Below are 18,576 nucleotides of genomic sequence, written 5' to 3' on the forward strand. Positions count from 1 at the left end.
AAAATTAAGTATCAATAGACTAGCCTGCAATCATAGGCAATGCTGGCCCTAATGCAGACTCCCTATCAGATCAGTATTCATGAGGAAGAGGCAGCCCACACCAGCGTGGAGCTTCTCTTCCATTATCAACCATTGTTCATGTGAGTTCATTTTGGGATCCCTGGTGGGAAATAACAGATTTAGCCCCCAGAATTCTCAGAAATAAATTTCTGTGGTGTGCTTAGTCTTAAGAAAGTTTGCTTGGACAAAAATGGTCCAGAGACTTGACCTGTGAACAAGTAATCAGATGATAGTATGCTTATCAATTCAAAGGATTTTCTCAATGCCACACACTTAAATATGTTTTTTTTTTTCCTCCTCCTCTAAGGAACTAATTCATTCAGAGATTATAAAAATAAATGCACTAGAAATTTAGAATTTCTTCCCTGTGAGGGAAATGACTCTTATGACATTTGTCTGACATCATTGTCCTGTATTATTGAGTGACCATGCCGGCTTCCAGGACATCAGAAGGACAATGTAAATGTGTGCTCAGGGAAAGGAAGAGCAGAAATAATCTGTGTATAATCTGTTAAATCTTACAAAGCTTTGCACATTTATTATTAAGATTATTCACGAGTATTTACCCTTTTTGTTACTACTATTTATGGGGTCATTTCTTTTATTATATATTTGTTTATTTTTATTTAGGTGGAATATTGATTAATGTATGTCAATTTCACACTGTGCTATTGTTTTTTTCATACTTTTTCTATTGATTTAATACTATATTATACTATATATTTATAGTATATAGTATACTCTTGCCTGGAAAATCCCATGGATGTAGGAGCCTGGTAGGCTGCGGTCCATGGGGTTGCCAAGAGTCGGATAGGACTGAGCGACTTCACTTTCCCTTTTCACTTTCCTGCATTGGAGAAGGAAATGGCAACCCACTCCAGTGTTCTTGCCTGGAGAATCCCAGGGACGGGGGAGCCTGATGGGCTGCTGTCTATGGGGTCGTACAGAGTCGGACATGACTGAAGCGACTTAGCAGCAGCAGCAGCGGCAGCAGTATATTTATTAGTATATTAGTATAATATATATATAGTATAGTATACTGTATAGTTAGACATTATGCAATTAGTATATTGTCACTTGCAAATAGAGGTAGCTTTGCCTATATTTAAAATGATTACCTCCAGAGAACATGTGTGAGATCTGGTAGCCATCAGTCTTAGCCCCTACCTCCCCTGAGCACTGAGGAACTCTGGATGTGAAAACACACAGGATGCTGGCCCCAGATAGCTGGAATGCATATGAAAGGAATGATTTCAATGAGCTTAGACTCTTGCATCTTACTATGCATAGAAAAGAGCTAAATTCCTTAACTTGAGATATCTGGTTCTAATTCACAAAATTATTTTTGATGTTCAGACTACCTGCCTTTTGTTGCAAACTTCTATGTAACCTGACTCCTTTCCCCTCCTCCTCAGAGAAGTTTTCTCGGGGATACTTCAGATTCTATCTCCCAGGCTTGAAGTCATGAAAATTCTCACTGAATAAAACAACTCAAAAAATAAATGAAATTATCACCTCCAGTTGCAATATCTGATTAATTACTTCCTCCAATACTATTATAGCCCCAATATAGTCCCTCCGATACTATTATATCAGGAGTATATGTGTAATGAAGTGGTCATGAGAAATGTTCCTAGTGGTTGAAACATCAGACGATGCAATTGTTTATCCACCTTGCCTGGAATAAAATATGGTCGGAAGTTTGTATCTTTATTTATAGGAAGCAGCCAGCAATTTTCCTTGATGGTCCAGGGCACAAATAGAGCAATATTGGAACATATAGGACAGAAACCTCTCAAGAAGAATTTTATGTATGAACTTATTAAAATGAGCCAAGATGGCAATACTATCAATATCCCGTGTTGGTGTTCATCAAAAGACATCCCTTAAAGAGAAGTAACAGGTAGCCATACGACTTTACCTCTGGATGTCTATCAGCCTATCGGCCTATCAGCCTGTTTTTCCAGCTGCCCTGTGCTTGCTCAAGGGCCCTATATAGTGCATAGATACAGGGTAGGGATAGAAACTGTGTTTAACTCAAGAATATGAGTTATCCCTGCAACAGGTCTGGCCATTAACTAAGTGGCTCCCTTCCAACAGCAGAAACCAATGCTGAATTCTGTTTCATTATTCTCTTGGGTGAAGTAGCCTTCCATCTGTTGTTACGTTGATTACATTGGAATCCTTCCATTACAGAGGGACAACAGTTTGTCTTTACTGGACTAGACAAGTAGTCAGGGAATGGATTTGTTTTCCCTTTTCAAAGCGTTTCTGGCAGCATCACCATATGCAGACTTATGGAATACCTTACTCACTCCATTGCTGTCTAATGCAATATTGCTTCTGAAAAAGAAATACATTTCACATGGAAATAAAGCCAGCATTGGACTCATATCTATGGACTCAGCTTTCCCAAAATAACAGTGCAATGGCCTACGAGGATGTAGTTGTAGTATACAGGCAAAATAGAAGCATTAGAGTCATATCTTACAGGAGCGAGGTATGTTTTGAAGCTACCACCATATATGTTTCTCTTTCCCTTATAGCCAGACTATGCAGATCTGAAAGCCAAGCAAGATTGACTCTCATTGCATTTTATTTATCTTTATCATCTTTACTGAAGGTTAATTTCTTATTTTTAATTTGCATTTTTAACAAACTATAGTTGATTTACAATGTTGTATCAGTTTCAGGTATTTAACAAAGTGATTCAGTTAGACATATACATGCATTTATATATATATAGTCTTTTCCAGATTCTTTTCCATTATAGGTTATTGCAAGATATTGAATATAGTTTCCTGTGTAATATAATGAGTCCTTGTTACTTATATATTTTATATTAATATATAGCAGTATGTGTTTAATTACAAACTCCTAGTTTATCCCTCCCCCCTTTCCCTTTTAGTAACCATTATTTTATTTACTATGTCTGTGAGTTTGTTTCTATTTTGTAAATAAGTATATTTGTATCTTTTTTTAGATTCCAAATATAGGTGATATCATATATTCATCTTTTTCTGTCTGATATACTTCACTCAGTATGATAATCTCTAGGTCCATCCATGTTGCTGCAAATGGTGTTATTTCATTCTTTTAGGGCTGAATGTTATTCCATTGTATATGTATGTCCCATTTTTGTTCATTCATCTGTCAATGGATATTTAGCTTGCTTCCATGTCCTGGTTATTGTAAGTAGTGTTGCAATGAGTATTGTGGTGCATGTTTATGGCTTTCTCCAGGCTTCCCAGGTGACACAGTGATAAAGAATCTGCCTGCCAAGCAGGAGCTAGAGGAGACATGGGCTTGATCCCTGGATCAGGAAGATCCCCTGGAGAAGGAAATAGCAACCCATTCCAGTATTCTTGCCTGGAAAATCCCATGAACAGAGGAGCCTGGTGGGTTACAGTCCTCAGGGTTGCAAAGAGTTGGACATGACTTATTGACTGAGCATGCACACTGGATATATGCCCAGAAGTGGGATTACTGGATCATATGGTAACTTTGTTTTTCAGTTTCTAAGGATATTGCTCTCCATAATGGCTGCACCAACATACATTCCCACCAACAGTGTAGGAGGATTCCCTTTCCTCCACACGCTGTAAAGCATTTATTGTACAATATTATTTGTAGACTATTTGATATGGCCATTCTGACTGGTGTGAGATGATAACCTCATTGAAGTTTTGATTTTCATTTGTCTAATTAGCTATGTTGAGCATCTTTATCTTTGCTAGCCATCTGTCTGTCTTTTTTAGAGAAATCTCTGTTTAGGTCTTCTGCTCATTTTCCAATTGGATTTTTTTGTTTGTTTTTTTGTTTTCTTTATATTGAGCTGTATGAGCTGTTTGTATATTTTGGGAATTAAGCCCTTGTCGGTTGTATCATTTGCAGATATTTTCTCCCAGTCCATATGTTGTATTTTTGTTTTATTTATGGTTTCCTTTGCTGTGCAAAAGTTTGATTCAGTCCCGAAGTGTGTTTCCCTTGATACCATATGATTTTATGAGTTTCAGCAGATATGTAAACCCAAATATCCACTGCCACAGTCACCACAGAAAATTTTCATGAACCCTAAAATGTCCTTTGTGTATCTTTGCAGTCATGCCTCAGTCTACTCTTGGCTTAAAGCAAATACTAATTTCTTTCTATAACTACAAGACAACTTGAAATTTCTAGAATTTTATATAAATGGCAAATACAGTGGGAACTGTATTTTCAACACAAAAAAAGTTTAGTTAATTACTGTTGGGGATATTTTAGTTTAATTAATGGGGAAACAATGGAAACAGTGACAGACTTTATTTTCTTTGGCTCCAAAATACTCAGATTATGAATGAAAGTGAAGTCACTCAGTCTTGTCTGACTCTTTGCGACCCCGTGGACTGTAGCCTACCAGGCTCCTCCGTCCATGAGATTCTCCAGGCAAGAATACTGGAGTGGGTTGCCATTTCCTTCTCCAGGGGATCCTCCCGACCCAGGGATCGAACCCAGGCCTCCTGCATTGGAGGTATGAAATTAAAAGATGCTTGCTCCCTGGAAGAAAAGCTATGACAAACTTAGCACATTAAAAAGCAGAGACATTACTTTACTGACAAAGGTCCATCTAGTCAAAGCTATGATTTTTCCAGTAGCTGTGTATGGATGTGAGACTTGGGCCATAAAGAAAGCTGAGTGCCAAAGAATTGATGCTTTTCAACTGTGGTGTTGGAAAAAACTCTTGAGAGTCTCTTGGACTGCAAAGAGATCAAACCAGTCAATCCTAAAGGAATTCAGCTCTGAGTATTCATTGGAAGGACTGATGCTGAAGTTGAAGCTTCAGTAATACTTTGGCCCCCTGATGTGAAGAACTGACTCATTGGAAAAGACCCTGATGCTGGGAAAGCCTGAAGGCAGGAGGAGAAGGGGATGACAGAGGATGAGATCGTTGGATGGCATCACCAAACTTACGGATGTTAGTTTGAGTGAACTCTGGGAATTGGTGATGGACAGGGAAGCGAGTGTGCTGCAGTCCGTGGGGTCGTGAAGAGTTGGACACTACTGAGTGACTGAACTGAACTGAACTGAATTAATGTTAGTGTATTTATTCATAGTTTTCTCTTTTTAAATTTCCAAATAATATTTCACATATTACAGAAAAACAATGCTGTGTTGTCCATTTACCTATTGACGGACATTTGCTTTATATACAGTTTGGAGCTGTACTGTGTTGACAATCTATGGATATTCATCTGCAGTTCTTTGTGTAGACATCTATATTAATTTACTTTGGGTGAATCGACTGTGTGTAGTGTAATTACATGCTTAGGTTTTTTTTTGTAATTGCCAAGTAAGTTTCCCACAGTGAGTGTGTATGAGAATTACTGTTGTAAATCCTCACCACCACTTGGTATTATCAATATTTTTACTTTTAGCCAGTGTAATAGATATGCATTGGCATATCATTTTGGTTTTAACTTGTATTTTCCTGATAACTAAAAATGTGAACATCTTTTCATGCAGTTATTGGCATTTGAACACCTTATTTGGGATGTTCTTGTTCATGTCTTCTGTCAATTTTTCTTCTTTTTTTGTAGTAAAGTCATCATCTTTAGTCCATTTTTCTCATACTGAGAAAGGAGAATTTCTTAAAACATATTTGGATGTCATCAATAAAATTATCTCAATTTTTATTATAAGAAAGGATTTAGAATTCATAGTTGTTAATATAGATATTTGAGATTATAGCCCAATTTTCAGATTTTATATTTATGAAAAATTCCAGTGACTTACATGTGAAATTTTGTCCATAACTATACTATATCAGCCTGTCAGTATTTCAATTAAGTCATTTATCTTCTTGTTATTGAGTTGTAAATATTATTTATATGTTCTCAATACAAGTTCTTTGTTAGTCATGTGTATCAATGATATTTCTCCTGTTCTCTTACATTAACCATATATTTGAAAAACAAATTGTTTTAGTTTAAAAGTCCAAATCATATCACTTTCTTTTATGGTTTATGTGTTTCTGTGTTATAACTAAGAAATATTTTCCTACATCAAGTTTGAAAATATTTTCTCCTGTGTTTCTTCTTAAAAGTTTTATGATTTTATTTCTTACATTTTGGTTCATTCATTTTTATTGAATTATTGCATATGATATAAGAGGTAGAGTTCTTTTTACTTTTAATACATATACCTAGCTATTCTAACACTTTATATAAATAATTTAGTCATTTAATTGTCTTGATACTCGTGTTGAAAATTAATTAACCATGTATATGTGGGTTTAATTTTTATCTTTTTTGGGTGGTGTGTTTTATTTTTTGGATTTAACTGACATCCTAACTTAGTGGGATGGAGAATATTTTGTTAAATGTGCTATTGTATTAAATTTGTTTATACTATTTTAGAGGCTATTTTCAGTAATATATATATTTGACATTAATAAGTTGCCTAGGACCACTACTTTAATTGAATCCTGTGATTTTCTAAAGCAATTATTTTATTGAGATTTGGCACACTTTTCTTTTTGCAGAAGAGGTATAGTTTCTATTATTGATATGGATTTTTATCAGTATTATTTTAATATCAGTATTGCTATTATTGATATGAAAGTTTGGTAACTACCTATATTAGTCATTATCAGAGTATCTCTGGTTTGGATTTCAGCTATCTTATCCCTGTGGCCACAGGAGATAATATAGGTTCCTTTAGAGTCTGGTACAGGAGCTGTCAGGTTTTTCTTTAATGCAAAGTTTGAGCTGGGAGTTTGCAGCCCTAAGCACATTCTATTATTTCTCCACTTTATCCATAGATGTTAGAAGCAGCCAGCCAATCGTTTTTAAGTCTTTAAGTTAGAGTAAAATGTATGTAAGGTACTGAATAGGTGATCACCCAGAACCTTACCTTCAATGGGTTTCATTAGGAGTAACCAGTGGTGATATTTTGTATTATCTCCATTGTCACACCACACCATGGCTCACCAGTGCTGCCAGGTGTGATAACTAATTATTAAAACACACATGCTAAAAAAAAAAAGGTTAAATTTTAAATATTTAAGTACTCTGAAAAAAAACCCAAACTTAATTTTTCCAAATTTGAAGACATATTTAGCTAAATTTTTTCATTCAGAATTATATACTCCATCAAGAGACTTATTTGTCTTTCAAAAAAATAAGCTTTTATACATTTTCTAATTATGTTTTATTTATCAAATAATTTTTATTGTCTCATGTACATCTGAATCTTTGAGCCAGGTACATCATTAAAAATATTATTAGACTGCACAAATCAGGGAGTGTAGAATTGATAATGCTCAAAGAGCATGATTATTAACAGCATAATGTTTCAACCATTTATTTTAAGCAAATTACTGCATTATTTTAAATAAGAAAAAAAATATGACTTTTCCCCTTTAGGTTTATTATGATTATTATCACTGCTTTTCACATCTGAAGGTGTTCACAGTTCCTGAATTTCTGAACACTTCTATAGGTGGGATTAGCACAGTAAGATTTAAAACAGGTTTTAGCTGCACTCCCAAGCCCATCCCACATTTAAAACCTTAGTATCTTTTATTCTGGAAGATTGCTGACTGCTCAGGTTGTAGGACCTCCCACCATTCCCAGCATTAGCATCGCCTCTGAGTGTCTTCTCTAGATAGTTTGGTTCACAGTTCTAATGGCTTTTCTTTCATTAGTTAATAATCTAGTTCATCTCATCTATGGGAGTATATGGTTGTCACTTCAGACTGTACCCTCTTACCATTACCAAACCCAAAGGTCTGTACTGTGGATGGAAGTGCATCCTGTTCAAAATTCAGTGATTGAAGTCCTGATCCCCAGCATGACTATGTTTGAAAATAGAGCTTTTAGGAGGTAGTTAAAGTAAGATGGAGTTTAAAGAGAAGGGTCTTAATCTGATAGGACTGGGAGGATTTATAAGAGGAAGAAACAGAGATCCCTGCCTCTGTGGACATGCAGCTGAGAAAGGTTACATGGGCACAGTATTCAGCAACGCAGTTTATGGTATTTTAAGGCAACCTTAGCAGAATAAGATTGTGTGTATCCTGGAACAAGTGTTATATGTCTGCAGTCTTGGCGAGCCCCTGTTCCATACCTCTAAATCCACTTCCTTTTATAGCTAGGTCCTGAAAACACTACATCCATCCTATTTTAGCCACTGATCTTCATGGAATATGGAGTTTGATGTGATTTACGTAAAGACAAAACCAAAGCAGACAATGAATACAGTTTCATACACAGATATGCAGCACTGGAAATACAACATATTTTTTCCCATGAGCTAACTCCATCAGACACTGGCCTTCAGTCCACCAGCTACTAGTAATTCCATCTGCCTGGAGTGGTGATTTCCTTAGCCACTTTAATAAATAAGCTTATAGCTTTTCTCACAAAGTTTTCGGGCAACTGTGGCCTCTTCCAGCACTTCTGAAAATGGTAGATAGGGGCCTATCTACCCAGTAGGCACAAGTAACTGGTAACAATCTCAGAAAATGTCTGTGTACTTAGAGGTAGGTGGTTGATACCACAGTGATAGCTTCCCTTTATCAGGTGCTTATCAGAACTAAAGTCTATCCTTCCAGGAAATTACATGTACTTTAATTTTACAGTGAATAAGATTAGCATATCTACATCTAGGAGCCACTAAATATAAAGAAGCCAAAATATATGTGGCTTAATCTGATTCCCCTTATAGTTTTTTATATATAATTTAAATCCCAGTAATTGTCTTTTAATGATTCATAGAGATATGTAGAAATAGATTTTAGTGTGAGAACATTTTTCTATTTAAAAACCTTAAAACACTATAGATGATTTGGGAATTGTTTCTGCTTTTTTTTTTTTTTTCTTTAAATCTTCTTAAAATCCTAAAAGCACAGTCTGTTACCAATTTCATATAAAATATATAAAAGTATTAGCTGTCTACAAGAAAAACAAGTTAGGATCTGTATATAGTACAACTATTAATAATTTCTTCCTATATATTTTTATTGTTCCTATGTCCTCACTGAGTCATTTATACCTAATCTTAATGTTAAAATTAAAAGATGTTCCTAGTGTAGATGAACTAAGGTGATTCTGTTATTACCCTAAGATAATGTAATTTGAAAAATTTGTATTTTTAAGCTTATTTCAATAACTTGAGTAACAAATGAAAGTTAGCTCATAAATTATTCAAAAAATTATAGAACTGCATATCCATTGAGCAACCAATAAAATAGAAAAAAGATATATACTTTAATGCATAGTGCAATCAGTGAATTTCTTGAAACTTTTGTTACTGTCTTAACATAAGTAATAATTTTTTATTTACAAAGGTATAACATTCAATGTATTGGGATTCATTCTGCTTTATTTTCAAAAATGTATTATTATTTTAAAACATTGTTGTTAAAAGACTTTTTCAGAGCAGTTTTAGGTTTATAGAAAAACTGAAAGTGCAGAGATTTTCCATGTGCTTCTTGCCCGAAACATGCTTAGCTTATCGCATTCTCAGTATTCCCTACCAAAGTGGTACATTTGTTATAACTGATGATAAACCTATATAAACAAATCACAATCACCCAAATTTAATAGTTCACCGTATGTTTCACTTGTTGTTGTCCTTTCTGTGGGTTTGGGCAAATGTATTTTGATAAGTAGACATCAGTATAGTATCATGCAAAGTATTTTTGCCACCCTAAATATCACCTGAGCTCTGCCTATTCATTCCTTCCTGCCAACCACTGATAAGTACTGAACTTCAGATATCATACAGTTGTAATCATACAGTATGTGTTCATTAGCTTTTCAGACTGACTTTTTTTATTTAGTAATATACATTTTAGATTCCTCAAAGTCTTCTTGTGGCTTGATACCTCATTTCTCCTTAGAGCTAAATAATATTCCATGGTCTGCATATAACATAGTTTCTTTCTCTACTCAGTTATCAAAGGATATGTTGGTTGCTTCCAAGTTTGGACAGTTATTAAAATGAATAAAACTGCTGAAAATATTAATGTGTAAGTTTGTGTGTAGAGTTATCAGAATCTGGGTAAATACCAAGGGCACAGTCATTGGTTCATATGGTAAGAGTATCTTTAGTTTGATAAGAAAACTGCCACTCTTCCATTTTACATATTTCTTGAAATAAATGAATCTTCCTGGTTCTTCACGTCCTTGCCAGAGTTTGCTGTGGGCACATCTCATTGTATAGTATAGTTATAAGTTTGTAATCATATCTTCTTGTCATTGTACTTTACATTTCTCCGGTGACATATGATGTGGAACCTCTTTTTATATCCTTATTTGCTACGTGTCGACCTTCTGTGTGAGGTGTTTGTTAAAGTCACTGGCCCATTTTTTTTTTAATCACGTTTGTTTTAGTATTGATTTATAAGTGTTCTTTGTGTGTTTTGGATAATAGTCCTTTATCAGATGTGTCTTCTGCAATTTTGTTTTTCCATTCTGTGGCTTGTCTTCTATCACTTATAACATTTTCTTTCATAGATCAGAAGTTTTTAATTTTCTGGAAGTCCAAAATATCATTTATTTTTTTCATGCATCATGCTTTTGGTGTCTAAAAAGTCATTGCCATATCCAGGGTCATCTTGGTTTTCTATGTTGTCTTTTGTGTTTTATGATTTTTCATTTTATATTTTAGCCTATGATCCTTTCCAGGTTAATTTTTGTGAAAAGGTGTAAGGTCTTTGTCTAAATTCATTTTCTTGCATGTGGATATCCACTTGTTGCAACACCATTTTTTTTTAATTTATTTTTTTATTTTTTAAATTTTAAAATCTTTAATTCTTACATGCGTTCCCAAACATGAACCCCCTCCCACCTCCCTCCCCATAACATCTCTCTGGGTCATCCCATGCACCAGCTCCAAGCATGCTGTATCCTGCATCAGACATAGACTGGCGATTCAATTCTTACATGATAGTATACATGTTAGAATGTCATTCTCCCAAATCATCCCACCCTCTCCCTCCCTCTGAGTCCAAAAGTCCATTATACACATCTGGCAACACCATTTTTTAAAACATTTTTTGATGTGGACCACTTAAAAATCTTTATTACAATATTGTTTCTGTTTTATTTATTGGATTTTGGCTGGAGGTTTGTGGGATCTTAGCCTCCTGATCAGGGATTGAACCTGCACTCCCTGCATTGGAAGGTAAAGTCTTAACCTCTGGACAGCCAGGGAAGTCCCTGTAGCACCATTTGTTGAAGAGACAGTGTTGCTCCATTATTTATTATTATTTTTCAAATTGTATTTTTATCATATTAAAAAAAGTAAGCATCTGATCTATCAAAGAGTACTAAAAAGCCTGTCTCAGAGTTGTAATTTTTGAATCATTTCCAGAGGAAACCATTTTCAGTGTTTTTAGTTACACTGCAATATTTGTCTCTCTAGACAGACAGACAAATAGTTTATTTATACTCTGTTACTTGGAATTTTAAAAGTCATCATTTTTTGACTTCTTGTATGACATTTAAAATTTTTTGTGTCAAACTTCAGTTGTCTTCCAGCTCTCTCCTAGTATTTCTTTAACCTCTATAAAGTTGATGCTTTCAAACATTGGTGTTGGAGAAGACTCTTGAGACTCCCTTGGACAGCAGGGAGATCCAACCAGTCCATCCTAAAGGAGATCAACTCTGATTATTCATTGGAAGGGCTGATGCTGAAGCTGAAGCTCCAATATTTTGGCCACCTAATGCAGAGAGCTGACTTATTAGAAAAGACCCTGATGCTGGGAAAGACTGAAGACAGGAGAAGAAAAGATGAGATCATTGGATAGCATCGCTGACTCTGGATATGAGTGAGCGAGCTCCAGGAGATGGTAAAGGACGGGGAAGCATGGTGTGCTGCAGTCCATGGGGTCATAAAGAGTAAGACATGACTGAGCAACTAAACAACAACTTAGTTAAAAGATACATGATTTATCATTTACCTTGCAAAAAAAGATTATGTGTTTGTCTCTCTCTATATATATGTGTATATATGTTTATGTATATATATATATATATATATATACACACACATATGTTTGTATATGCACTTTCTTAAATGTTTCAAATATTTATTAATATGATTTCCAGAATTCCAAACAAGTGAAATACATTGCTCAAGTTTTCTTTTTTCTTTTCTAAAATATAGGTCTGCCTCCTTTTCGAATCATGAATGTTCTTATAGTCTGCTCCACAGCTCTTATCCTAGGATTCTCTTTCCTTCCAGTTTGATTTCAGATTTCCTGAATCCCATGTCTTACAAAATCTTAGATTATTCTTGTTTATATGTTCTACTGAAGCTAATTCTCCAATAGTATTCTAAGAATGATTCAAGAAAGTTAATATTTTGATTCTCTTAATGTTGCACATACTTCTCCTTTAGAATTCTCAAGGCATACCTTCACATCCTTAAATATATTTAGACTTGCTATTGAGCAGATCAATTCTCTTCAGACTTCTGTTTGTTGGCATGTAAGTTCTTCTCTGTCACACTTTCATGTTTTTTTTAAAGCTATAACTTGTGTTCTCATTTTCCTTAGGGTATTCTTCAGTGGTGGTCATTTTTTAAAAGTTATGCTGAATACTAAGCTGACCCTTTGACTTTAGAGACTTGTTTCACATTTGTGGAAATTTTCCTCCATAGTTTACTTTTGTAATGCTTCACTATCGGTTTTTACTTGCATTAATTTATCTTTCTCACATTTCTCCTTAGTTGCTGGATATTCTGGTCATAACCTGGTTTGCTAGCTTTTCTTTCATTTTCAATCTCTGTCATTTGAGGGGATTTTAAAAATCATTTAATGTTATATTCTATTAATTTTCTTTTAATTTAAAATAGCCATTTTGATTATGTAAGGCCTTTTTGCTTCACTTTTAATTTTCATATCACATAGGCTCTTATTCTTGATTTTTAAAAATGATATCTTCTCTTAATGATCTTAAAATATAATCTGTTTCTTTAAGTTTTCTTCTGTTCTCACCTTGTCCTATGATACTTTGGTAGAGTCTTTTCTCAAGTATCTGAATATCCTTGGTTGTTCATTTACATTTGATAAATAGTCACTAAAATCATAAAGAAAGTTGAATATATGTGTTTAGGAATGGATTGGGGCCTATGAGAAGTGAGGATACTCAACAGGAGGTACATATGTTGTTCAATTGTTCAGTCGTGTCTGACTCTGCAACCCCATGGACTGCAGCACACCAGGCTTCCCTGCCCTTCACAATCTCCCAGAGCTTGCTGAAACTCATGTCCATTGAATCAGTGATGTCATCCAACCATCTTGTCCTCTGTTGTTCCCTTCTCCTCCTGCCTTCAATCTTTCCCAACATCAGGGTCTTTTCCAATAAGTCTGCACTTCATATCAGGTGGCTAAAGTATTGGAGCTTCAGCATAAGTCCTTGCAGTGAATATTGAGAGTTGATTTCCTTTAGAATTGACTGGTTTGTTCTCCATGCAGTTCAAGGGACTCTCAAGAGTCTTCTCTAACACCGTAGTTTGAAAGTATCAAATCTTTTGTGCTCAGCCTTTTTTATGGTCCAGCTCTCACATCTGTACATGACTACTGGGAAGACTATTGCTTTGACTATATGGATCTTTGTCAGCAAAGTGCTGTCTCTGATTTTTCAATAGATGTGTCATATGCTTTTCTTCCAAGGAACAAGTGTCTTAATTTCATGGCTGCAGTCACTATCTGCAGTGATTTTGGAGCCCAAGAAAATAAGATCTGTCACTGTTTCCATTGTTTCCCCATCTATTTGTCATGAAGTGATGAGACCAGATGTATTGATCTTAGTTTTTTGAATGTTGAGTTTTAAGCCAGTTTTTTCAATCCCCTCTTTTACCTTAATCAAAAGTCTCTTTAGTTCCTCTTTGCTTTCTGCTATAAAGGTGCTGCTATTTACTTATCTAAGATTGTTGATATTTCTCTTGGCAAATTTGATTGCAGCTTGTGCTTCATCCCGCCCAGCATTTCACATGATGTACTCTGCATATAAGTTAAATAAGCAGGATGACAGTATACAAGCTTGACATACTCCTTTCCCAATTTGAAGCCAGTCATTGTTCCATGTCAAGTTCTAACTGTTGCCTCGTTACCTGCATACAGATTTCTCAGGAGGCAGGTAAGGTGGTCTGGTATTCCCATCTCTTGAAGAATTTATCACTGTTGTGATCCACACAGTCAAAGGCTTTTGTGTAGTCAGTGAAGCAGACGTTTTCTGGAATTTTCTTGCTTCTCTATGATCCAATGGATGTTGGCAATTTGATCTCTGGTTCCTCTGCCTTTTCTAAATATATTCAGTGGTTTTGAATCTCCTTGTCTTCCCTTTCAAATATAATCTCCCTGATTCTTTCACTTATCTCATTATTTTATTTCATTATCCTGGCCATTTTTTCTTATCTTTCTCTAATGTTTCTATTAAATTTCCAGTTGGGCATTCTCTCCTCTGAGTATAAAGTAACAATAGGAAATGAGTTCAGAAGGCAGTAGGGCCAGATTGTGTAGAATTCTACATTCCAAATTCTTGGAAATTTGAATTTTACTCTGAGTGAAATGGAGAAGGCACAGGATTTAGAGTAAGGAGTAACATGACCTTACTAGAATTTTTTTTTTTTTTACTTTATTTTACTTTACAATACTGTATTGGTTTTGCCATACATTGACATAAATCCACCACGGGTGTATACAAGCTCCCAATCCTGAATCCCCCTCCCGCCTCCCACCCCATATCATCTCTCTGGATCATTTCCATGCACCAGTCCCAATCATCCTGTATCCTGTATCGAACATAGACTGGCACTTCGTTTCTTACATGATAGTATACATGTTTCAATGTCATTCTCCCAAATCATCCCACCCTCTCCCTCTCCCTCAGAGTCCAAAAGTCCGTTCTATACATCTGTGGCTCTTTTGCTGTCTCGCATCCAGGGTCATCATTACCATCTTTCTAAATTCCGTATATATGTGTTAGTATACTGTATTGGTGTTTTTCTTTCTGGCTTACTTCACTCTGTATAATCGGCTCCAGTTTCATCCATCTCATTAGAACTGATTCACATGTATTATTTTTAATGGCTGAGTAATACTCCATTGTGTATATGTACCACAGCTTTCTTATCCATTCATCTGCTGATGGACATCTAGGTTGTTTCCATGTCCTGGCTATTATAAACAGTGCTGCAATGAACATTGGGGTACATGTGTCTCTTTCAATTCTGGTTTCCTTGGTGTGTATGCCCAGAAGTGGGATTGCTGGGTCATGAGGCAGCTCTATTTGCAATTTTTTAAGGAATCTCCACACTGCTTTCCATAGTGGCTGTACTAGATTGCATTCCCACCAACAGTGTAAGACGGTTCCCTTTTCTCCACATCCTCTCCAGCATTTATTGCTTGTAGACTTTTGGATCGCAGCCATTCTGACTGGTGTCAAATGGTACCTCATTGTGGTTTTGATTTGCATTTCTCTGATAATGAGTGATGTTGAGCATCATTTCATGTGTTTGTTAGCCATCCGTATGTCTTCTTTGGAGAAATGTTTATTTAGTTCTTTGGCCCATTTTTTGATTGGGTCGTTTATTTTTCTGGAGTTGAGCTGCATAAGTTGCTTGTATATTTTTGAGATTAGTTGTTTGTCAGTTGCTTCATTTGCTATTGTTTTCTCCCATTCCAAAGGCTGTCTTTTCACCTTGCTTATATTTTCCTTTGTTGTGCAGAAGCTTTTAATTTTAATTAGATCCCATTTGTTTATTTTTGTTTTTATTTCCAGTATTCTGGGAGGTGGATCATAGAGGATCCTGCTGTGATTTATGTCGGAGAGTGTTTTGCCTATGTTTTCCTCTAGGAGTTTTATAGTTTCTGGTCTTACATTTAGATCTTTAATCCATTTTGAGTTTATTTTTGTGTGTGGTGTTAGAAAGTGATCTAGTTTCATTCTTTTACAAGTGGTTGACCAGTTTTCCCAGCACCACTTGTTAAAGAGATTGTCTTTACTCCATTGTATATTCTTGCCTTCTTTGTTGAAGATAAGGTGTCCATAAATGTGTGGATTTATATCTGGGCTTTCTATTTTGTTCCATTGGTCTATATTTCTGTCTTTGTGCCAGTACCATACAGTCTTAATGACTGTGGCTTTGTAGTAGAGCCTGAAGTCAGGCAAGTTGATTCCTCCAGTTCCATTCTTCTTTCTCAAGATTGCTTTGGCTATTCGAGTTTTTTTGTATTTCCATACAAATCTTGAAATTATTTGTTCAAGTTCTGTGAAAAAATACTGCTGGTAGCTTGATAGGGATTGCATTGAATCTGTAGATTGCTTTGGGTAGTTTACTCATTTTCACTATATTGATTCTTCCAATCCATGAACATGGTGTATTTCTCCATCTATTAGTGTCCTCCTTGATTACTTTCATCAGTGTTTTATAGTTTTCTATATATAGGTCTTTAGTTTCTTTAGGTAGATATATTCCTAAGTATTTTATTCTTTTCTTTGCAATGGTGAATGGAATTGTTTCCTTAATTTCTTTTTCTACTTTCTCATTATTCGTGTATAGGAATGCAAGGGATTTCTGTGTGTTGATTTTATATCCTGCAACTTTACTACATTCATTGATTAGCTCTAGTAATTTTCTGGTGGAGTCTTTAGGATTTTCTGTGTAGAGGATCATGTCATCTGCAAACAGTGAGAGTTTTCCTTCTTTTCCAATTTGGATTCCTTTTATTTCTTTTTCTGCTCTTATTGCTGTGGCCAAAACTTCCAGAACTATGTTGAATAGAAGCAGTGAAAGTGGGCACCCTTGTCTTGTTCCTGACTTTAGGGGAAATGCTTTCAATTTTTCACCATTGAGGATAATGTTTGCTGTGGGTTTATCATATATAGCTTTTATTATGTTGAGGTATGTTCCTTCTATTCCTGCTTTCTGAAGAGTTTTTATCATAAATGGATGTTGAATTTTGTCAAAGGCCTTCTCTGCATCTATTGAGATAATCATATGGCTTTTATTTTTCAATTTGTTAATGTGGTAAATTACATTGATTGATTTGCAGATATTGAAGAATCCTTGCATCCCTGGGATAAAGCCCACTTGGTCATGGTGTATGATCTTTTTAATGTGTTGTTGGATTCTGATTGCTAGAATTTTGTTGAGGATTTTTGCATCTATGTTCATCAGTGATATTGGCCTGTAGTTTTCTTTTTTTTGTGGCATCTTTGTCAGGTTTTGGTATTAGGGTGATGGTGGCCTCATAGAATGAGTTTGGAAGTTTACCTTCCTCTGCAATTTTCTGGAAGAGTTTGAGTAATATAGGTGTTAGCTCTTCTCGAAAGTTTTAGTAGAATTCAGCTGTGAAGCCATCTGGACCTGGGCTTTTGTTTGCTGGTAAATTTCTGATTACAGTTTCAATTTCCGTGCTTGTGATGGGTCTATTAAGATTTTCTATTTCTTCCTGGTTCAGTTTTGGAAAGTTGTACTTTTCTAAGAATTTGTCCATTTCTTCCACATTGTCCATTTTATTGGCATATAATTGCTGATAGTAGTCTCTTATGATCCTTTGTATTTATGTGTTGTCTGTTGTGATCTCTCCATTTTCATTTCTAATTTTATTGATTTGATTTTTCTCTCTCTGTTTCTTGATGAGTCTGGCTAATGGTTTGTCAATTTTATTTATCCTTTCAAAGAACCAACTTTTTGCTTTGTTGATTTTTGCTATGGTCTCTTTTGTTTCTTTTGCATTTATTTCTGCCCCAATTTTTAAGATTTCTTTCCTTCTACTAACTCTGGGGTTCTCCATTTCTTCCTTTTCTAGTTGCTTTAGGTGTAGAGTTAGGTTATTTATTTGACTTTTTTCTTGTTTCTTGAGGTATGCCTGTATTGCTATGAACTTTCCTCTAAGCACTGCTTTTATAGTGTCCCACAGGTTTTGGGTTGTTGTGTTTTCATTTTCATTTGTTTCTATGCATAATTTGATTTCTTTTTTTATTTCTTCCGTGATTTGTTGGTTATTCAGAAGCGTGTTGTTCAGCCTCCATATGTTGGGATTTTTAATAGTTTTTCTCCTGTAATTGAGATCTAATCTTAGTGCATTATGGTCAGAAAAGATGCTTGGAATGATTTCGATTTTTTTGAATTTGTCAAGGTTAGATTTATGGCCCAGGATGTGATCTATCCTGGAAAAGGTTCCGTGAGCACTTGAGGAAAAGGTGAAATTCATTGTTTTGGGGTGAAATGTCCTGTAGATATCAATTAGGTCTAACTGGTCTATTGTATCATTTAAAGTTTGTGTTTCCTTGTTAATTTTCTGTTTAGTTGATCTGTCCATAAGTGTGAGTAGAGTATTAAAGTCTCCCACTATTATTGTGTTATTGTTAATTTCCCCTTTCATGCTTGTTTAGAATTTTTAAAAGAACATAATGTTAGAAGTGCTGTGCATAGAATTGTGGTAGGAGAAAAAGGAGAGGAAAGGAGAAGGGAGCCAACTGGGTGGCTATTAAAATAAACCTAGTGAGTGTCCAGTGTTCT

The sequence above is a fragment of the Capra hircus genome, chromosome 20, assembly GCF_001704415.2.
Source record: "Capra hircus breed San Clemente chromosome 20, ASM170441v1, whole genome shotgun sequence".
Classification (NCBI taxonomy): Eukaryota; Metazoa; Chordata; class Mammalia; order Artiodactyla; family Bovidae; genus Capra; species Capra hircus.